Source organism: Mauremys mutica, unplaced genomic scaffold (assembly GCF_020497125.1).
Source record: "Mauremys mutica isolate MM-2020 ecotype Southern unplaced genomic scaffold, ASM2049712v1 001319F_np12_obj, whole genome shotgun sequence".
NCBI classification, from domain to species: Eukaryota; Metazoa; Chordata; order Testudines; family Geoemydidae; genus Mauremys; species Mauremys mutica.
In genome coordinates this window covers 41,604-63,957 of record NW_025423164.1, presented here as the reverse complement: position 1 = coordinate 63,957, position 22,354 = coordinate 41,604, and the positions used below count along the sequence as shown (strand labels likewise).

At 55.1% G+C, this 22,354-nt stretch overlaps 4 non-coding genes across 4 annotated transcripts; 3 read left to right on the top strand and 1 right to left on the bottom strand.

Annotated features, from left to right (window-relative positions):
- Positions 1–1,396: 1,396 nt before the first annotated feature.
- TRNAE-UUC lies at positions 1,397–1,468 on the bottom strand. Its single transcript has one exon. It is a non-coding gene; the product is annotated as a tRNA-Glu (tRNA).
- A 10,532-nt stretch (positions 1,469–12,000) lies between these two features.
- On the top strand, positions 12,001–12,082 carry TRNAS-UGA. The gene has a single exon. It is a non-coding gene; the product is annotated as a tRNA-Ser (tRNA).
- A 1,507-nt stretch (positions 12,083–13,589) lies between these two features.
- TRNAF-GAA lies at positions 13,590–13,662 on the top strand. The gene has a single exon. It is a non-coding gene; the product is annotated as a tRNA-Phe (tRNA).
- Positions 13,663–21,763: 8,101 nt separating this feature from the next.
- Positions 21,764–21,836, top strand: TRNAR-UCG. The gene has a single exon. It is a non-coding gene; the product is annotated as a tRNA-Arg (tRNA).
- Positions 21,837–22,354: the final 518 nt, after the last annotated feature.

Genomic DNA, 22,354 nt, shown 5'->3' with positions numbered 1-22,354 from the left:
CAGTTCTGGCCATTTGTTATGAAGGGAGGGAGAGAAAGCACTGCAACAAGAGTTTCTGTAGTATATTGTGTTATCATGTTTGGCCTACCACATAAAAGGTCCCTGTCACAAAACCAGACAGAAATAGGAGGCTTACTATTTCTGCTTGTCCAGCAAGGCGCTCCTACTGCTGCCACTGGTCCGTCCCTGTGATAACCCCAACTCCTGCATGGCAGAGGGTGGTGAAATGAGCTGAGAAAAAACCTTGGCATCAGGGGGGAAAGCTAGAGGATCTGGGCCACTCACCTTTTGAAGGCTTGTGGCTTGGTCTCCTCTGCCCTGGTAGGTTGGCCTATGGCGGCCGGCTCTTCCTGCTGCCTCCTCTGTGTGACTTGCCAAAGGAGGAAGTGAGGCAGCAATGGGGCAAAAGAGGAAAGTCGAGCTGAGGAAGGCAGGGCAGAAGCTAAGCGCCTCAGTGCGGCTAAGTGGGGTTAGTTGAAGCACCACCAGTCGTTCTGCAAAGCCTGGGTAGGTGCGGTTGGCTGCTGGGAGGCAGAATCCTGTGCCTGCCTCCTGGCTTCCCAAGGATGGCTACTTGCAGCCCAGGAGAAGAAGGATGGTTCTGGGTGAAAGGAAGACAAGCAAAGCTCTGGGAGGAAATTTGGGTGCGGGGTGCTGGCTCTGCGCTGGGGGGGGGGGTTGGGGTGCAGGAGGGGTGGCGCTTACCCCGGCCAGTGCAGCTCCCAAAGTGACTGGTACACACAACCCTGCGGAAGCAGGTCCTAGGTGGGTGGGGCCAGGGGGTCTCCATGTGCCGCTGCCTGCAGGCACCGCCCCCAGAGCTCCCATTGGCTGCAGTTCCTGGCCAATGTGGGCTGCGGAGTTGGTACTCGGGGCAGGGGCAGTGAATGGAGACACTCCCCCGCCACAGGGGATGCTGGGACATGCCGGCCACTTCTGGGAGAGGCACGGAGGGATGGAGGCAGAGTGGGCAGGGAGCCACCTCAGTGCTGCTGGCACATCTCTGCACACCCATGGGGCGAGGGAGCAGAGGGCCCCATGTGCTGCCTGGGGTAGGGGCAGTGCACAGAGCTGCCTCCCCTCCCGGGTCTATTACAGGAGTGGGTGGGTGGGGTCTTTTGGCCTGCAAGGTGCAGCAGGTCGGTCTAGATGATCACACTGGTCCCTTCTGACCTTAAAGGCTCTGAGTCTAAAAGGGAGAGGGAAGAAAAGAAATTAAAAAAAAAATAAACCAAATATTGTAATACCAGGATAACTCCAACAGCTCATTGTATAGTCCCGCCCCTTTCTTCTGTTTTGAATGACCTGCAGCACATTGATTCTCTCATTCTATTGATAAACTGATACAACGTGACTGAAATTAAACCAATTCCCAGCAGAGAAAACATCACATGCCTGCATTGGCTGGGAATCGAACCCGGGTCAACTGCTTGAAAGGCAGCTATGCTCACCACTATACCACCAATGCATTTGGCAAAAGGACCACTTATGCTTGCCCAATGAGGCTAGAGCAGCATTGAGGAGATTTTCTGCCAGTTAAAATGTACTGGATTCTCATCACTAAAAAAAAAAACCTCCATCTTCACCTGGGTTTGAACCATCAGCCTTTCATTTAGCCACCAAAGTTATTAATCACAGGGTATGTCTACACTACAGGATTATTCCGATTTTACAGAAACTGTTTTTTGGAAACAGATTGTATAAAGTCGAGTGCACGCGGACACACTAAGCACATTAATTCAGCGGTGTGCGTCCATGTACCGAGGCTACTGTCGATTTCCAGATCGTTGCACTGTGGGTAGCTATCCCATAGCTATCCCATAGTTCCCGCAGTCTCCCCCACCCATTGGAATTCTGGGTTGAGATCCCAATGCCTTATGGGGCAAAAACAGTGTTGTGGGTGATTCTGGGTAAATGTCAGTCAATCCTCCCTCCGTGAAAGAAACGGCAGACAATCATTTCACGCCCTTTTCCCTGGAGCCCGTTCAGCCTTTTTTTCACTGTCACCGTATCTCTACTGGATGCTGCTGACAGACGTGGTACTGCAGCGCTACACAGCAGCATCCCCTTCCTTTCTTTTCCCTTGCCTTTTGCAAGTTAGCAGAGATGGTTACCAGCCATACCGTCCCACTGCTGCTTTGCAAGTTGACAATGACAGTTGCCAGTTATACTGTACCGTTTGCTGCTGTCATGGGTGCTCCTGGCTGGCCTTGGTGAGGTTGGCTGGGGGCGCATGGACAAAAATGGGAATGACTCCCCAGGTCATTCCCTTAAGTTTTGTCTAAAGGGAGAGTCAGTCCTGTCTAGACTATCAGACAAGCCTACAAAAGAACCAGAGAAGCAAACGGCCGCTCCAGATCAGAGCCCCAGACATCCCGCAGAAATGATGAGCTGCATGCCATTCTAGGGGGTGCCCCTGCAACAACCCCATCCATTGCTTCCCTCCTCCCCCACCCCTCCTGGGCTACCGTGGCAGTTATCCCCCCATTTGTGTGATGAAGTAATAAAGAATGCAGGAATTTGAAACAACACTGACTTTATTGCCTCTGCAAGTAGAGCTCAAAGGGGGGAGGGGAGGGCAGCCTCCAGCTGCTATGATATTCCAGGCAGGACTGAATCTCCATTAGACAAAGCTTAAAGAAGAGAATGATCTGGGAGTCATTCCCATTTTTGCCCAGGCGCCCTCGGGTGACATCACCGAGGCCAGCCAGGAGCACTCACAGGACGGCGAGGACAGATACCAGTCCTACTGTACCGTCTGCCGTCCGCAAGGGAAGAGAAGGGGATGCTGCTGTGTAGCGCTGCAGCACCGCGTCTGACAGCAGCATCCAGTAGACATACGGTGACATTGAAAAAAGGCGAGAAATGATTTTTTTCCCTTTGCTTTCACGGGGGGAGTGGGGGGCGACATAAACCCTGAACCACCCGCAACAATGTTTTTGACCCTTCAGGCTTTGGGAACTCAGCCAAGAATTGAAATGGTTTTCGGAGAGTGCGGGAACTGTGGGATAGCTACAGACGTCAGTCGCCCCTCCCTCCGTGAGCGTCCATTTCATTCTTTGGCTTTCTGGTACGCTTGTCTCAGCTCCTTAAGTTTCAGCACTGTATTGAGTCCCTGTTGTGGCCTCTGTCTATCATGGCCTTGGAGATTTTTTCAAATGCTTTGGCATTTTGTCTTTTGGAACCGATTTCTGATAGAACAGATTCAGCTCCCCATACAGAGATCAGTTTCAGTATCTCCCATATGGTCCATGCTGGAGCTCTTTTTTGATTCTGGGACTTCATGGTCACCTGTGCTGATCAGCGCTCCACGCTGGGCAAACAGGAAATTAAATTCAAAAGTTCGCAGGGCTTTTCCTGTCAACCTGGCCAGTGCATCCGAGTTCAGATTGCTGTCCAGAGCGGTCACAATGGTGCACTGTGGGATAGCGCCCGGATGCCAATACCATCGAATTGCGGCCACACTAACCCTAATCCGGCATGGCAATACCGATTTCAGCGCTATTCCCTTCGTCGGGGAGGAGTACAGATACCGGTATTAAGAGCCCTTTATATCGATATAAAGGGCTTCGTTGTGTGGATGGGTGCAAGGTTAATGTGATTTAACACTGCTAAATTCGATATAAACTCATAGTGTTGACAATGAGGCTAATCATCTAGTGTAACAAGCTCCGCAAGGGACGTGGTTAATTCCCCATCACTGCCCTGTGTAAATGAAGACCGCAGCTCTTGCTGCAAGACACCTGGTGTGTGGGTGTCCCTGTTCCCCCTTCAGAACCTCTGGTACATGGTGCTTCCCTCCTCCCAGTTCAAGATCCCCATCATGTGGGTGCTCCCATCCAGGATCTCTGGTGAGTGTCTCTGTCCCCCACCCCATGAACTAGCTCCAGTGTGTGGTTTCCCCTGCCTGCCCCCATCTGGGATCTGTGGGTGTCTCTGTTCCCCTTTTCAAGATCCGTGTTGCTTGGGTGCGTCCCTCCACCCAAGTCAGAATCCCTATCATGTGGGTGCTCCCATCCCCCCATCCAGGCTCTGCGGGGGGTGTCTGTATAAAAAGAGACCGTGTCTCACTGTCTTGCCCAGGCTAAGCTGCAGGGGCTACTCACAGGCGCGATCCCACTACTGATCGGCACGGGAGATTTGACCTGCTCCGTTTCCAACCTGGGCCGGTTCACCCCTCCTTAGGCAACGTGGGGACCCCAAGCTTCCCTGGGATCACCATATTGATGCCAAACTTGGTGTGGACACCCAATTGGCACAGCCCCCTGCAGCCCAGAACTCCTGAGCTCAAGCGATCCACCAGTCTTAGCCTCCCGAGGCACTGGGATCACAGGCACCAGCCACGGGGCCCAGCTGGTTACAGAGTCTCCCGCTTCCAGTTTCAGGCTCAGCCTGGGAGCTCTGTGCTCTGAGCGGGTGGAAGTGGAGCCTGGAACTGAGCGGATGCACTGAGGGTTATTTGCACTGTGCGCTTCACGCGGAGGTGAAAACACGGGGCACAGATCTTTGAGCACAACCCTCGTCCTGAGGAATGGGGTCGGGGGGGGGCTGCATAAAGAGCTCTCCCTGGCGGGGCTACAGCGGCTCTTCACAGGGGCAGTCCCACTGCCAATTGGTACCAGAGTTTTGCCGGCCTCCTTTCCTGGGCTGGCTCCCCTCTCCCTAGGGGGAACTGGCGACGCCAAACTTCCCAGAAACCATCATAGCGAGGCCAACCTGAGCACAGACATCTGCTCAGCACCCCGGGGTGCAGCCCTGAACTCGGGCAATCAGCTACTCTCAGCTGCCCACCCAACAAGCGTTACACGCAGGAGCCTTCGTGCCCCGCGTGTTCAGCTCCCTCCCAGCGCCAGCTTTAAACTCCGCTGCTCAGTTCTAAGCTTTGGCCACACGGGGGCAGCCTGGAGCTCAGCCAACGCCTCCCGTTGCTGGTTGCGTTTCTCGCTCCTCGTGGCAGGTTCACACCGCGCAGGCAGATCTCTGAATCGGAGCCGAACCGTTCCCCAAATCCAGCACTTTAGCAGCAGCTTTGCTAGGAAAGCGCTGACGTCCCCAAGTAACGTAAGAGCCAGAGCGCTGTGTCCAGGATCTTCTATTGGGCCCCTCACCGTGGTGTCTGTCGGGCGCAAGGAGAAACCAGGGAAATGTTTTCATGGCGTTTAAGGGCAGAAGGGGCCATTAGCTCAGCTAGTCTGACCCCCGAATAACACAGAATTACACCATGACACGTATTGATCCCACAGACCTTAGACAGATCAAAGCATTTCAGCCCTCAGGAAGGAGGCTAAACTGGGTGCCAGAGGCAGTGAACAAGGGGCCCCCAAGGCAATGGCAGGGAACTGATGAGGGGAAATATGCCCAGATGATCCCAGCAGACGACCCACCCCCATGCTGCAGAGGTGGGAGTCCCTGTCCCTCCTGCCCTTAAGAATCTCTGGTGGTAAGTGGGTCCCCCCAGTTCCCCAGATAAGAATCCTCCATGGGATTTCCCTGGCTTCACCTCCAAATAAGAACATTGTGTGGAGGGAGTGGGAGGAAGGTTGTCTGGCAGATATGTGTAAGCGGGGGAATGGTCCCGCTATTGTGGGGAACTTTCCTGGCTTCTGTGCTACCCTGGTGAAGTGGGCTAGCGAAAGGATCTGAGTCCTCGCTCCCACTTCCTTTACCCAGAGGCCTCCCTGCCCTTGAGGACTCTCCTGTCTGGCAGAGTTCTCGTAGCCCCAACAATACTGGACCCAGGATTCCTGGGGGGCTCAACCCCCAACCCTGCTGTGGCCACCTAGGACAGGGGCTAAGGTGTCCCCACTCCGGGGTACCCTCTCTGCACTGGGCACCTCCCTGACCCACTGATTATTCCAGACAATTTAAAGCAAATACAAGTTGTTTACTTAACAATCAATTTGAAGAAAAGAATAAGAATAAATGGGAATGGTTACAGGGAAACACATCACCCTGCTCTGTGGCAGGGAACATTACAAACAATATCTCTGGACATCAAGGCACTTTGCAGTATGTTCCTTGTAGGCCCCAGGCCTCCTTCTCAGGCCCTGGCTGTGCTGCAGGGATGCTGTGGGTGGGACACTTGAAATGGTGGTGACCACACACCTCCGGGCTTTGGGTGGTGGGATCCTTCTTCCCAGTGCCAGCCCCCCAGTCAGGTTAAGGTCCCCCTCCCAGCCTGGCCTGCATGGACCCTTGGCTGGGGGTGTCTTTTTGTGCTGGGCCCTTTGCCCAAGGTCCCCCCTTGGCTGGCCCCAGTTGCTCACTACACCTGGCTCTCTGGCTGCAGCTCTGCTTCCAGCATAGGATCTGCTCTTTCTGCGCTGTGCCTCTGGCTCTCTGGCTGCAGCTCCGCTCCCAGCACAGGGTCTGCTCTCTCTGGGCTGTGCCTGTGGCTCTCTGGCTGCAGCTCTGCTCCCAGCACAGGGTCTACTCTCTCTTCACTGTGCTTCTGGCTCCAGCTCTGCTCCCAGCACAAGATCTGCTCTCTCTGCGCTGTGCCTCTGGCTCTCTGGCTCCAGCTCCGCTCCCAGCACAGGATCTGCTCTCTCTTCACTGTGCTTCTGGCTCCAGCTCTGCTCCCAGCACAGGGTCTGCTCTCTCTGCGCTGTGCCTCTGGCTCTCTGGCTGCAGCTCCGCTCCCAGCACAGGATCTGCTCTCTCTTCACTGTGCTTCTGGCTCCAGCTCTGCTCCCAGCACAGGATCTGCTCTCTCTGGGCTGTGCCTGTGGCTCTCTGGCTGCAGCTCCGCTCCCAGCACAGGATCTGCTCTCTCTTCACTGTGCTTCTGGCTCCAGCTCTGCTCCCAGCACAGGGTCTGCTCTCTCTGCGCTGTGCCTCTGGCTCTCTGGCTGCAGCTCCGCTCCCAGCACAGGATCTGCTCTCTCTGCGCTGTGCCTCTGGACCCTCTGGATCTGGCCCGGCTCTGCTCTCCAGCTCAGCTTGGGCCCCTGCTTTCTCCTTTGCTCGGCCCCACTCCGTCTGACTCGGCACATTCCTGCTCACACGGAGGACGGGACCCACCCTGGCCTTCTGTCTTCCTGATTAGCCGGCCTGCCCTGTCAATCAGGCTGACCTGGAGCATTGGCCTCTTGCCATTGTTCCTGGGGACTGTCAGTCTCAGGGTCCTGATTTGCCATCGATCCCTCCCCTTTTAGTGCTGGGAGCTAGCAACCAAAACACCCCCACTGAATGTTAGTAAGGGGGCAACAGTCCCCTTACATATGTAAAGGGGGACTGTGTCTCCCTGTCTGGCCCAGGCTCCTGGGAGGAAGTGATCTCAGTGTGTCTGGCTGTCTCCATTCTTCCCGCCCATAAGAATCCCTGGTGTGTGGGTGCACCCTAGACCATTAAGGATCTCTGGTGGGTGGGTGTCTCTCTCCCCCTAGTCAGGATCTCTAGGACGTGCCTGTATAAAAAGAGACTTTGACTCACCCAGGCTGGGCTGCCATCATGGAACAGACCAGGTCTTTCTGTGGAGGGTTTGCATTCCTCCAAGGACGTGATCTCAGTGTGTGTGGGTGTCCCTGTCCCTTCAGCCCTTAACAATCCCTGGTGCGTGGGTGCGCTGGGCCCCATTACAATCCCCTCTGTCTTATCCCCCATGAGGGATCCGGTGGATGTGGGTGTTCTCCACCCTACTGGGGGTGTCTGGTGCCCCTGTCCCTCCTGGTTAATAGTGGAGTGTGTGGGTGTCCCCCAGCTCGTTAAGGATCCGTGTTGTGCGGATGCCCCTGTTCTTCTCATTAAGAATGGTGCAACGGAGCATATGGGTGTGTCCCCCACCCCATAAACTAGCTCCCGTGTGTGGTTCCCCTGCCCCCATCCAGGCTCTGTGGTGTGTGGGTGTCGCTGTTCCTCTTTTCAAGATCCGTGTTGCTTGGGTGCGTCCCTAACCCGCAAGTCAGATTCCCCAGCGTGTGGGTGCTCCCATCCCCCACTCCAGGCTCTGCGGGGTAGGGGTGTCTAAAAAGAGACTGTGTCTCACTGTCTTGCCCAAGCTACGCTGCAGGGGCTATTCACAGGTGCAATCCCACTACTGATCAGCACAGGAGTTTTGACCTGCTCCGTTTCCTGACCTGGGCCGGTTCACCCCTCCTTAGGCAATCTGGAGACCCCAAGCTTCCCCAGGATCACCATATTGATGCTGAACTTAGTGCGGACACCTGATCGGCACAGCCCCCTGCAGCCTAGAACTCCTGAGCTCAAGCGATCCGCCAGCCTCAGCCTCCCCAGGAGCTGGGATCACAGGCACCAGCCACAGAGCCCGGCTTGCTTTGCAGTTTGGCAGCTGGAGCTTTAAACTCTGCTTGTGAGCTCTGTGCCTTGGCCAGATGGGGACAGCCCGGAACTGGGAAATGCTTCTGCTCCCCCCGCCCCCGTCTCATGTCGAGCTGCAGGCGCCGCTGTCCTGCCAGGTAAGATCCCGGATGTTTCGGTGCCCCCTTTCCCCGCCCAGGTGTCCGGGTACCTCTCCCCCCCCATACAGAATCCTGGATGTGTGGGTGTCCGTCCCTCTGCAGAGGATCCTGGAGTGTGGATGCCCTTGTCCCCCCCTACAACATCCTGGGTGTGTGGGTGCCACTCTCCCCCCCGTAGATCTCTGGTGGGTGGGTCCCCAGGGTGTGAGTGCTCCCATCCCCCGATACAGGCTGGGGGGAGGGTATAACTGGCTCTCCCTGTCCTGCCCAGGCGGTGCTACAGCAGCTGTTCACAGGGGCAGCAGCCCCACTGTCACCCTGCAGCTTTAACCTGCTCCAGGGGTGACCTGCTTCACCCTCCTGTGGGAGCCCGTGGACCCCGAACTTCCCAGAATCACCTGATTGATGCCGAGCTTAGCACAGACACCGGCTCAGCCTGGCAGGGAGCTGCCCTGAGCCCTGACAATCAGCTTCCCTCCGCCTCCGGCTGCACAGCGAGGATCCCACGCGAGAGGCTTTGGGCCCAGTTTGTTCAGGAGCGTCCCAGGCTCCAGCTGTAAACTCTGCTGGTCAGTTCTGATCTTTGGCCACACGGGGGCGGCACTAACGGTCCCATCTAAACGCTGTTTGTGTTCGGCCCTTCGGATCGCAGATTGTAACCCGCGGGCAGATCTCTGAGTGCAGCCAGATCCCTCCCCAAACTGAACATTGAAGCAGCAGCTCCCGTTGGAAAGATCAGGATTTTTGCCTTTAAAAACAAGGGAAATATCTGCAGCGAGAGACTGAAGAAGCTCAATTAATTTCATTGACTCCATGAATGTTCCTCTGTGTCCCCCTAAGAGTCATGCCCCACATTTTGGGGACCACTGAACCCTACTCGCTAAGCAGGGGCTAGTGATGCCAAAGCCCAGGGAAAGGGAGAACAAGTGCGGGGCCCCCAGCACTGGAGCCATGTGAAGGGGCTGCAGGAGAGGAGCAATGGGTGGTGGCCCAGGGAATTAAGGGCAAAGGGGGCACAGGAGGGGGCAGGAGTTAGGGGTGAAGGAGGTGCAAGGGTTGGGAGTGCAGGAGCTAGCGGTAAAGGGGGAGTGGGGATCGTCCAGGGGCCATGGGGAAGTGCCAAAGTACAAGCTTTGCCCAGGGCACCATTTTCCCTAATGCTGGTCTGAGCAAACAATTGGAAATGACCCTTCAGTGAGACCAGAACCATAGTGTAGAAAAGCCCCTTTGTTAAGTGGTGGTGGCTGAGGGCTTAGGGAGATGGGTTAGAAAACAACAGCCACTTGTCTGTGGAGGTTTGATTCTTGCCTGCTAGGCCAGGCTGGTGCGTGGTGTCTCCATGGCTGTACTTCCAGTGTCTGATCTGCCACAGGGAGCCAAGTCTAGACATATTCAGAGGCTCTATGCCAGGGTTCCTCAAACTTCCTTTCACTACAACCCCTTTTTGCCAAAAAACTTACTACATGACCCTAGAAAGACACACCGAGCCCCTCTACACGGAGCAGAGGCAGGGGAGACAAAGCCTGAGCCCTGCCCCAGTTGGGGGAGGGCAAAACCAGAGCTTGAGGGATTCAGCCCTGGGTGGTGGGGCTCAGACTTTTGGTTTCAGCCCCAGGCACCAACAAGTCTAATGCCAGCCCTGGCGACCCCATTAAAACAGGGTTATGACCCACTTTGGGGTCTTGCCCCACAGTTTGAGAACCACTGCTCTATGCTGATGGGAGAGAGTTTTCCTGTGGGTGCAGTTAATCCACTTCCCAAGAGGTGGCAGCTATGTCAGTGGGAGAAGCTATATCGGTGGGTGTGCAAGCTGTGGTGTTTACCACATTTAAGAAGTTTAATCAAACCCCATTTTTAAAACCACCTGTGGTCTGGGAATGGCAAAGGAGCTCGATGAATCAGGGTTTGTCCTTCAAAGTCCTGGACATCACGATTCCATACTCCTGTTGTCATTGGGGATATTGCTTAGTGTTAGAGTGCTTAACTGCAGTTTTCACGTAGTCCTCATTTCAAACCCCCGTGTTCTCTTATAACCTTCTTTCTTTTTTTTTAAAAAGTTAAACATTTTCATTTCCATTCTCCATTATGTTCAGGGGCTCCTCTATACAGGAGTGCTTGATATTAATGTAAACACTCAACATTTTGCTGTCCAAATGCATAAAAACCTAGCAAAGCTGTCCATCACAAAGGCCTTTTGCAGGACCTCAGACTATTGGTCAAAGGTGGTGGGGAGGTGGTGACCTCACAGAGAGATGCTGACATCAGCCAGGCAGGACAGGGGTGAGGGGCCGGGGAAACCTCAGAGACCCCTGTGGCTTTGCTTCAGCAAGTCTCCTTCTCCAGGTCTCTCTTTGAGGACTGAGAGAGTATTCGGGTTCACGGACGTGAGTGCCAGGAGGAAGCTTTTTCGAGTTTTCTCCTTCCCTTTTCCTGATTTTACTAGAAAACAGCCATCCCTGTTTAGAAGGTTGAAGCCTCCTCGAGGTTTGAAACCTGTTCAGTCTGATCCATCTGGTGACAGTTGAATTCTAGGCATGGAAAACACGAACTTAAGGAGGCAGAATTTTATTCTGCACCTGGGATTTTGTCCCTTAGAATCACTGGGGTCATTAGGGTTTGTCCTTTCTGTTTCACCTTTTCCTCCATCCATCCATCCCTCCCTCCTTTCTCTTTGTCTCTTGCTTCTTTTGTCCTTTCACCTGTTCCCCTCCCAACACCAGGAGCAGTGTGTGTGTGTGTGTGTGTATGTGTGTGTTGCGGGGGAGTGCTCTGCAGCTCCCACTGTGGGAGGTCCACCCAAAAATGTGGGGCTGAAATAGTGCTTGGGCAGTGATCCCCACCATTGACCTGGGCCATCCTTTGGGCTCTCTGGTGAGAACCCTCAGCCTCCCGTCCTCAGTCTCTACCCTGATTGGCTGAGCAGGGGGTTATTGACAGGGAGGAGATTCAGGTCCTTGTTGTTCTCTTTTAAGACCAAGGAAATAAGCCATAACCTGTTATATGTTTGACAAATTTTGATGCTTTGCTGCATTAATGGTCTCTGAGCAGTTCATGATTCTCTCTAACATTGCAGTTCTCCTCAAATACTTGCTGAATAATTACTGTGAACTGTTGTTGGTCTGGAGCTCATCTGAGAGCACTTTATTCAGGTCATTCAGTGTTTGAAATTCACGATCTGATGGTTAGTTTCAAAATCAGGGCTCTTGGGTCCTATTCCCAACTCTGCCACTGGCTGGCTGTGTGACCTAAGACAAGTCAATTCTCCTTTCTCAGCCTCAGCTTCTCCCTCTCTCAAGTAGGGATAATGATGATCCGCTCCTACCTAGCTCAAGGTGGGTGGAGGATGGGGATCCATTGGAGAGTGTCACTAGGAGTATCAGAGGGGCCGTGTTAGTCTGGATTTGTAAAAGCAGCAAAGACTCCTGTGGCACCTGGCTAAGCACACAGAACAAACCCCAAATCCCCCCTGTGCTTTGGGAGCCAGGTTTGCTGTGGGAATCCTGTAGTTCAGATGACTTCACGCCTGGGCATTGGGATTATTTACCAGTTTCTCTGGCATTGGGGCAGTTTTGTGCTCACAGCTGTGATGGCCGAGTGGTTAAGGCGTTGGACTTGAAATCCAATAGGGTTCCCCTGCGCAGGTTCAAATCCTGCTCACAGCGAGGCCTGTGTTTTAGCCAGTCTCTCACCCGGGCAATACCTCTGTATAACCCCCCTGAGACACTCTCAATTCTCTCCCCACCCCAAGTAAATTCTGTTCTGCTCCTTTCATCGAGATGCCTGGGACACCCCCTCACACTGTGTTGTTGAGGGGTTGGGCAAACTCTCAGCACCTGAAGCCTCTGCCACTCACCTGGTGCCCCATAGATCAGCCATAGCCCTGGTTCTGCTCCTCTCTCTAGCATGTGAAAGGAGCTGAGTCAGCGACTCCATGGGAGCTACGGGGCTGCAGAACCAACAGAGAGAAAAAAAGGTGCTCAGTGCCCACTGGCAGCCAGCTCCCCCCCACCCACTACAGGCCTTGCTGACAAGCTCCTCACACTTGCCAGTGATCAGCTGTTCAGTGGGGTGCAGGAGGCACTGGGAGGGGAGGGGGAGGAGCAGGGAGAGTGGGAGAGGGAAAGGAATGGGGCAGGAAGGTGCAGGGCGGGAAGGGGTGGGGGCTTGGGGGAAGGGGTGGGGGCAGGGCCTGGGGAGGAAAGGGGGGATTTGTCCCCTACTCCGGATCCCTCTAGGGCCGGCCCTGAAGGGAAGCACCGACTATCACATTGACAATACAACTGACCAGCATTGCGGGGGAGGCTGAGGGAGATCCGCACTCACCAGGTCTCTTCTCTCCCCCACGGTGAGCCAGACACTGCTCTCTCCTGGCTCTCACTCTAGCAGCTGGACGCCAAGGAGCCATTTCCCCACAGGAAGTGCATCGAGTGCCCCTGTGGTGCTGGGGGGGCTGGTGCTGCTGCTGCCTGTGGGGCTGGCAGTGGGGCCGATGTCTGCACAGACTCTCAGCTGCCAGGCTGGAGGGGGCACTTGGGACCTTACCAGACTGGCTCAGTGAAGACGGGGGGTTGACAGAGCAATACAGACGCTCTCCAGAGCACGGAGCAGCAGCCGCCCATGCAGCCAGGCAATGAGCATTTCCCACAGCCTGGAGCCGAGGGGGAGGCGGCAGCTGCTGTTCCAGCTCCTCGGGGACAGGCCCTGTCAGCCAACAGCCACTTCTTACTCCCCACAGCTAAGGGCGCCGGGTTCCTCCGGTGGGGGTGTGGAGCAGCCGTTCATTTTCCTGTTCACACTCCTCTGCGGTGTGAAAATCGGGGAGGGAAGGCAGAAGCCCCATGTCCCTCCCGACATGATGCCCAGTGGGGGAAGCCAGGACAACAGGGTGGGGTGGCAAGTGGTGGCCAGACTCTCACCGCCAGGGTCTAGTCTAGCTCAGGGTCCAGCTCAACCTCCTCCCCGCACCACTGGCCCCCAGTCCCCTTCCACCACCAGGTCAACCCAGGCACTAGGGCAGGAACGGGTTGAGGCAGCAAGTCAAGCTGAGCAAGGCAGGCAAAAGTGAGTCTTGCCTTCATGGGCCGCTCCCAATGACGTCCTTTTTGTGTGCAACTGCTGCAAAAACCTCCTGGGCAGAAAGGCAACAGGCCAAAATGCTCACATGCAGGTGCCAAAGTAGCTCAGTTGGGAGAGCGTTAGACTGAAGATCTAAAGGTCCCTGGTTCAATCCCAGGCTTTAACAGGTCTTTTCATCCCTCTTTGTGCAGGGGCAGTTTGTTCTCTGGGAGCACAGTGGTGTCTGCACCGAAGATGAGCAGGGCTGCCATAGAGGATTTAGTGGGTCTGGAACAAAGCAATTTTGGGGGCCCCTTCCATTAAAAAAAAGTTGCAATGCTGTAGTCTCATGGGGCCCCTGTGGGGCCTGGGACAAATTGCCCCACTTGCCTCCCCTGTGGGTGGCACTGAAGGTGAGTCTCTGATCTTGGGCTCTGCAGTAGGAAAACATAGAATGGGCTTCTGCCCCTAGTTGGCCCACCTGACCTTTACCAAGGAGAGATGGGATCTGTCTTTCCCAACATGGCAGGAAGAGAGCGAGGCAGGGTGACCCTCAGGAATGGTGCCAGAGGGCTGCTGGGCAGTGACAGGCAGGGACTGGGGGTGAAAACTCCTCTGTGCAGCTGAGCGAGGGCAGTACCAGGGAAGGGGCATCTGTAAAAGTGGCCCTGTGGAAGGTGGCAGGGATTTGGGGGCCCAGGAGGAGGCGCTTGATGTTCAGTGCCTTGGAGCAGCTGGACTTGGACATGGTGGGTGTTCAGGAAATGGACATTCATGACTTTAGGGTAGATCAATGGGCAGAGGGTGATTGGAGGAAGGGCCTCCTGGCCAGGGAAGAATGATGGGGTTGGAGTCTTGTTCTTCATATTTGCGGTGCGACTACAGAAGGGGCTGGAGCTCCGACCAGGGAGGGCATTACTGGTGGGCTTTGTGCTCTGTGGCACTGGTTACTGCTATATTAGTGTGTATGGTCCCCAGTTAAGGCATGCGAGGGAAGATCAAAGGCTCCCTTCCTCTGGACTGCATGATGTTTGTTGTTGGGGGGGATTTTAATTGTGTCAGCCGGCCTGAGGACCGCTGGTCCCGTTTTCCCAACCGTCAGAGGAAACATTTTTACAATGAGCACTACCTGGCGCAGGTCTGTAGCGAGGTCGGCTTAGAGGAGCTCACTCCAGCCACAGAGGGGTTCACCTTTCTGCAGGGACAGCCCAGGACTCGCATTGACCGGATTTATGTTTAGCTTTTGTGTCTTTAGCATGTTGCTTCTCAGATTCTTTCTTGGCCTGACTTGTTACACTTTGACACTTAACAGGCCAGAGTTTGTGCACCTTCCTATTATCCTCACTAGGATCTGATTTCCAAATTTTGAGGAATGACTTTTTGCCTCTAACAGCCTCCATTACTCGGCCGTTTACCTAGAGTGGCATTCTGCTGGTCCTCCTATTGTCGTTTCTGATTTAGGGCAAACGTTTCATCTGAGCCTCTAATTGCGGTGTTTTTAAACGGTCTGCATGCTGCTTGCAGACACCTAACACTAGTGACAGCAGCTCCTTTTAATTCCCATCTAACCATCTGTACTTATGCCGATAGGTCGACTTTAGGTCTTTAACTTTGAGCGGTAGCTGAGAAGATGGTAAATCGGGCAGAAACCCGTTCGACAAACCTCTTCATTTCCTTGTTATTTCCTGACTTCTTCATTCATCCCCTTTTCCTTATTTCCTGGCTGAGGTGGCGGCCTGCCAGGGAGCTCCCCGGCACCTCTGGCTGCCTGGGCTGAAGGCAAGAGGCAGGCCTGGGCGTGGCGAGGGCCTCCTGTCCCGGAATGAGGCTGCAGTGCTTCCTGGTCCCCTTTTTCCACCCACACCGGCAGGCGGCTGCTGCAGGAGAACACGAGGGAGGCTCTCGGGATGCTAGGCAGCGCTGTGTGGCTGTCAGGGGAAAGAGCCTTCTTCTCTAAAGATGGCTGGCAGAAAGGTGGTGCTCAGCTCTGTAAGCGACCTGCCCAGTAGCCTCGCTGCCAGGGGATTCAGACATTTCTGTAAGGTGCAGAAAGAGGGTATTTGGCTTCCAAGTTAATATGAGAAATATGCATTTAGGAAATGGAATTTCCATTCTTTCATCAGTGGCCTAATGGATAAGGCAATGGCTTTCTAAGTCAGAGATTGTGGGTTCGAGTCCCGTCTGGGGTGAAAAACTGCCTTCTTCCTGTATATTGCAAGGAAACCTTGACCTTATTTTCAGCAAGGAAGCTGGGAGATGTTCGAACACAAAATACTGGATCTTGGGAAAAATCCCCCAGAAATGGCAGCTTGACAAATGCTTTCTAAACCCCTCAGTAGCAAACAGTTAATACTAGTGTTTGTCTGAGACAAGAGGGAAGGGGAGTGTTTACTCCCACACCTCGGTGAGGGAAAGAGCAAGGCCGTCCTGAAAGAGAATGGATCTGTCTGGAGACAAAGCAGTCCGTGAGAATGAGCAACGGTGTGAAAAGAAGAGGTTCAAATGTGTTAGAGGGTTTATCCCTTCACCCTCCCATTAGCGGGTCCTTCTTGCGTACACACAGAGCAGCAATACCCAAAGTCCGAAGGTGCAAACAATTAGATGTTTATTGGATTGAACTTCCAGCAAACAATGATTCCAGTTTTCTTCCTCAGTGTCCCCATCCCAGCCCTGACGCCACAGAGCCTTGCCTGTGTCCCTGTTTCCATTCTCCCTCTTAGCAAAACATAGGACATGTGGTGACACATTTCCTGATAGGGCCAGGCATCAAGGTGGAAGGTGTTGATATTCCATTTGTCCCACTGCCCCGTGTGTAGTACAGTGCCCCTCTCGTACGGGCGTGCCACACCTGTTCCAATTAGCGTTCCAGGCTTCCCACTATAGTGGGCCTGAGAAGGTTGGGTCCAGGTTGTCTAGTACAGGGGGGAGGGGCTTACTCCATTACTTCTAGGTTATTTCCATAGGCAACGTAACACAAGTATACTTAGCAATACACCAGCCGCTGTAATAATCCACAGCAACACCGAGAGACCTGAGCACTGCAGCATGGTCCAACATCCTGGCCACCACCGAAACACCTCCTCTCCTCCTTCGACGGGGTCAAGCTCTTAACGTGCCCAGTTGCTGGCAGTTGCACACGCTGCCGCTGCAGGTTTTCATGCTTTTGTCCATAGCATAAGTCCATTGAATGTCCACAGAGAAATGGGTTATTGTCCAAACCAACTTAACCACATGGTGTGGAATCAGGCTGTATGCGCTGGTTTGATTATTCACAGCAGTAAGAGTCACAGATCTATCTGTGCGCCAAAGCCCAGAGAGCAGTGTGTAGTGTGGAATTTGGTTAGGGGCTGGTGTAATTGTGCCCCCAGTAATATGTACATTTCCAGCAAAACACCTCATACACAGTACACCCAATTGTCCACCCCTTGCCACGGGCCATTGGGTGTGCTCCTCCATGGCCATCAGGGAGGGGCACAGTCAGACATCTTCTCTGGATTTACACCATTTTACACACCCCTCCATTGATTCCCAGCGAGCAAATCCCCTTCTCATTATTCCCATAGGGCTTGTGGGGCCCACCTTAGCTGCCAATTCCCTTCCAGATAGCACCGTAGCTATTACACAGGTGCTGGCCTCCTAGTCGAGCATTTTGAATTTCCATACACATCTTCCCCCAGGTCAGCCTTTTGAAGCCATCCCCACCCATGTCATGAGGTTTTCTGTTCACTGAAACACAACAATGCTAACAACAAGGCAAACACCACAGACAAACAACACAAAACATACATCCATGGTATTATGGGTTAGTCTTTTGCTGGCACCAGCTTGCTTGTAGAGTGTCTGAAAAACAAAAGAAACAATTTCCACACACGCCCCCGGTGGGGACAGATTAGTGCTTAATAATAATAATACCACTTCCTTTTACAAATTTCCTTGCTAATTGCAGGAAAATTGCCCATTTCCCCTCAGAATGTCTGTAAATGCTTCTTGGGACAAAACACAGTGGTGGTAGCAGCCACTTTACCTGACCCTCTTGTATAATTTAATTACTAAGCTTCCATCCAACGTGAGTGCACAGAGCTGCACATACAGTTACATTTATATAACTGGGTTTTATTATTAAACCAACAACTGCCCTTCTTGTAACACCACAACTGTTGCCTTTTACTATTTCCACAACTCAAAAATGTTTACTTTCCTCCAAACTCTGTATTATTAATTTTTGCAAAACCCTGGGTGGCTGCACTGCAGTGCTGGGGTGACTCTGCAGGGGGAGAAGCTGCTGTGGAGCAATGTAGAGCAGGTGCAGGAAGGAGCCGGGGTCACTATTCACATTCTGAACTGCACAATTTTCCAAATTTGGGAATGTCTGAGAACAATTCTAGGGGGAAAGTGAACGCAGAGCAGTGACACTGGAGGTGCCCAGACCTCCAATGGGGGCGGTGTGGAAATTAATAATGGGAAGATCATTTGCGAAATTAGTCGTCACTGACAAGATTTGTCTCTTCTTATTTCATGTTATGGTGTTATTTAGCGGAATCAGGACATATTTTTACTATATTAATTAAATACTTAATTTTATTTAACTGAGCCAAAAACTTAGTGTCACTTATTTTTTCTCTGTTCTAGCAAGAACTAAATGAATTTTGTGACTTTCTGGAAAGTGCAGAGAGATTAAATGTGGGGAATTCAGTCTCTGTGTTTGGAGCTGATGTTTTCCTCTCACAGGTCAGTGCCTGCATTGAAATACCAAGAGGGATCTAAGGGCTGGTGTACGCTGGCCACAGGGGTGTTTGCAGAAGGGGCGGGGCCTCAGGTGGAAGGGGCGGGGCAGGGCATTAGTCTCCCCCAGCTGGCGGTTCACGCCCTGCCCATGGTGTTGCAATGACTGAGGCTGCCCAGGCTGCACTTGTAGCGAGGTTCCCCCACTAGGTGGCCGCGCAGAGGCTGCAGGAGACAGGCAGGTGGCAGCAGGGGAAATGGCGACACAGGAGCTCTCAGCAGCAGGGTGACGGACAATGCCGTGGAGCAGCAGCGATGCAGAGTGAAGAGGGCAAACCGAGAGCCAGTTGAAGGAGTGTCGGCAGCAGAAGCTGAAGTATCACTCGCTGCCTCCCCCACCCCTGGGGCTTTGCTGCCCAAGGGGAGTGGGGGTTGGGGGAAGAAGAGCGGAGGGGTCTGTTAAAGGAACATTGGATTGGCCTGTCACACCGCAAGGTGAGAAACTGAGGCACAGCACTGCCCAGTGTACTCTGGGGTGGGGGGGTTGCTGATGAGCATAGATTTGAATGTGGTTGTGGGGTTTTCCCAAACTCAGGCTTGATTCTCTTTCTCTTTTAATAGAAGTTCTCATTGGCTCTCTGCCCAGGCAGAGCTGGGGAGTGGGGGCGTGTTGCCTTTTCCCCAGGCAGCAGGTGACACCTGCTGGCGAGTGAGGGTCGGTTTGGGTGACCCCCACTCAGGGCAGGCTCAGGGCAGGTCTCTGCCCTTTACTCAGCCCAGGGGGAGTTTTTTGCACTAACATCCCAAGTGTGCAAGTCCGTCCCCGCAGAGCTGCCCCATGGGGTGACCTTGAAGCAATTGTGGAAAACGGGACGGGGGTGGGGGGTAATAGGCTCCTATATAAGAAAAAGTCCAGCCAAACCGGCCTGTCCCTTTAAACACGGGACATCTGGTCACCCTGGAGCAGCCCCGCACTCCTGCTCGCCGGTTGGTGCGTTTGTGACCCGGGGGCTGAAGCCGACGCGAGAAAGGGAAGGGAGCGAGCTCGGAGCTCTCCGGCGCCACCTGCTGGGAGCAGAGGGCAATGACTGAGCGACGTCCTGGCTAATTTAAATATCACCTGGTTCTCTGCCGGGTGGCTCCACTGGAGAGCTGGGGCGTGGCCTGAGCATGGCAGCACCTCATTTGCATATATTAAAAGCGGCAGTTTGGGGCCATTGGGGTAAAATAGGAGTAAGTTTTGGGGTTGGGCCCCACATGTTTAGTGCAGGCTGTGGCGAGCCGGGCTGAGCAGAGCCTGCCCCGACGGGGTGTGTGTGTGGTCACCCTAAGCTGGGAGCGTGTGGCCAGACATGGGGAAGTGGCAGGGGAGATTGGCTGAAGGTGCAGTTCTCGCTACCTAATTAAGAACGGAGAGGGAGTATTGAGATGCTTAGAGGGTTACTGGTGGGACTGACATGAGCCCTCCCCCTGTGCTGGTTGCTGCTGGGGGGAGTGTAGGGTGATGGGGCGGGGCTGTCTGGGTGCTTGGGACGTGGGTGGTTCCTGGTTGGCTGGTGCCTTGGCCTGCCTAGTGTTTTCTGACAGCTGATCTCCCATTGGCCCTAGCCCGGGGCGGGTCTCTGAAAGCTGATCTCCCATTGGCCCTCGTGCGGGGCGGGTCTCTGAAAGCTGGTCTCCCATTGGCCCGCGTGCGGGGCGGGTCTCTGAAAGCTGGTCTCCCATTGGGCCCTCCCCAACTGACGTTTCTGACAGGCTCAGCTCCCATTGGTGACGTTGTCTGACAGCGATGCGGGGCGGAGCCGCCAGGGCCTTGTGCGCTCAGAGCTCAGCGCCGCCCGCGAGAAGCCGCAGCACCGGGCGGGGGGGTCACAGGGCGCGAGGCGCTTCCGCGCGCGGCTGTTTCCTGCCGGTCGCGGGGTGACGGGTCCTGCCCGGGGCGGCCGCGGGGTCCCGATGGCAGCGGGGGGCTCTGGTGTCCGCCCGCCCGCGGCGGCTGGGAGCTGCGGGGCCACCTGCACTGGCCGGGGGCTGCGGCTGCTCCTCACACCCCCCCCCCGGTGACTGGGAGCTCCCGGCTCTGCCTGCGGTGTCTGAGCGCCGGGGGCTCCTCTCCTGCCCGGGGCGGCCGGGAGCTCCCGGGGCTGCGGCGCTGCAGGGTCTGTGAGCAATGACGTGGGGCTGCGGGGCCCTCCCGCCATCAAGGCCTGTTGGGAAACCCTGGGTCCCTCCGCAGCGGCTGGGAGCTCTGGGGTCCGCTCGTAGGAGCTGCAGGGTCCATAGGCAGTGGGGTGGGGCTGGGGGGGCTCCCCGGCCACCCATGGCTGCTGGGAGCCCCAGGGTCTGCCTGTGGGAGCTGTGGGGAGATGAGGGGTTTGGGGTGGAGGAGGGGGCTCCAGGCTGCAGGGTGGGGCCGAGGGATTCAGAGTGCAGGAGGGGGCTGTGGGTTGAGACAGGGGGTTGGGGTCCAGGACGGGGTGATGGCTCTGGGGTGGGGGCAGGGATGAGGGGTTCCAGGTGTGGGAGGAAGCTCTGGGCTGGGGCAGGAGGTTGAAGTGCAGGGGGGTGAGGGCTCTGGGGTGCAAGAGGGGGCTCTGGGTTTGGGGGGGTTCAGGGCTGGGGCAGGGGGTTGGGGTGCAGACTTACCTCGGGTGGCTCCTGGTCAGCGGTGCAGCAGGGGGGACCTACTGGCCACTTCCAGGGCACAGCGCGGTGCCCTAGGACACGTAGGGACCAGCCTGCCTGAGCCCCGCAGCACCGCTGACCGGACTTTATAACCTGGTCACCGCACTGGGAGCTCCAGGGTCCCCCTGTCCCATGTGGTGGCTGGGAGCTCTGGGATCCACCCACAACAGCTGGGAGCTCTGGGGGCCTCCCGCTGCTCACAGTAGCTGGGAGCTGTGGGGTCCATCCGTGGTGGCATGGGCCTGTGGGAGCCCCTTCCGCCACTGGTGGCTGAGAGCTGTGAGGCCCCCACTGGCCGACAGCCCCAGTCTTCCTGCCCCAGGGCTGAGGCGGAAAATGTCACTGAGATCTCTGAAAGTCACAGTTTCTGTGACCCCCTTTATATAATCTTAGCCTTAATAGTTGTTGACTGTCTCTCTCAATCTAGAGGTCTGTTCTAGGGCAGATGGGACAGGGAAGACAGAAGCTCACCCCCCAGCACAGGTTTGGGCAGCAATGGCTCTTGGGCTATTTGCTGTGCATGCAGAGCACTTGTCCAGGCCGGTGGAGCAGCTCAGCCAGATGAGGAGCTGGAAGAAGGAGACCTGAGCAGCCTGGAGATCCCTCTTTTTCTCCACAGCCACTGCCTGTCAGCAGGATTCCTCCTCCTCCTCAGTGAGACCAAATCTAAGCACCTAGATAGCTGGTCTGTCCGCTGCACCCCAATCCCTCATGCCTGAGCCTCCCTGCCAAAGTCCTGCACCTGGCTCCAGAGAATTGTCTCACATCTCGCTGGGAACTCGACTTCTTGTGCCCAGAGAGTCTCGGCCCCATTCAGTAGAGGACCTGAGAAACACAGTCTGCCTTTTCCAAATAAGTGCTTGGAAAGGTTTTGTTCCTGTGACCACGTGGCCTAATGGATAAGGCATCTGACTTCGGATCAGGAGATTGAGGGTTCGAGTCCCTTCGTGGTTGTGCAATTTTACCTTTGTACTGAAAGTCCTGCTCCCTTCAGGGCTGGAACCTCTTCTTGGCTGCTCAGGCCAATGCTCTGGCTTCAGCTAGAGCCCAGGGAAGGAGTTGGGGGTTGGGCGTCACAAAGGCTGGGGCATGAGCCCCAGGTGCTTCCAGTCTCTCCTTTGCCCTTCCTGACTTGCCAAAGAAAATGGGCGGCTGCCCGGGCTAGAGTGTGGAGCAGTTTCCCTCTTCCAAGTGTGCGCCTGTCCCTGTGCTGGAGGGTACTTGCTACATAGCACCTTGGGAGCCTGGGTGTTTCTCTGCTTCTCGCCAGCTGGGGAAAAGCCTCTTGGGGTAAAATCTCCTGCCCCACTGCCAAAGTGAGCACCTGGAGTGGGAACAGTAAGAGGCCCCACCAGGAGGCTGGCCCTGCTTTCCTCCCATCTTCTGATGTTGGCCACAAAGCATCAGCAGCTGGCTGTGGGTGGTTTTCAGTGGGTGTTCGGCATGCCAGGGAGCAGCCTGGCTGGGTGTCT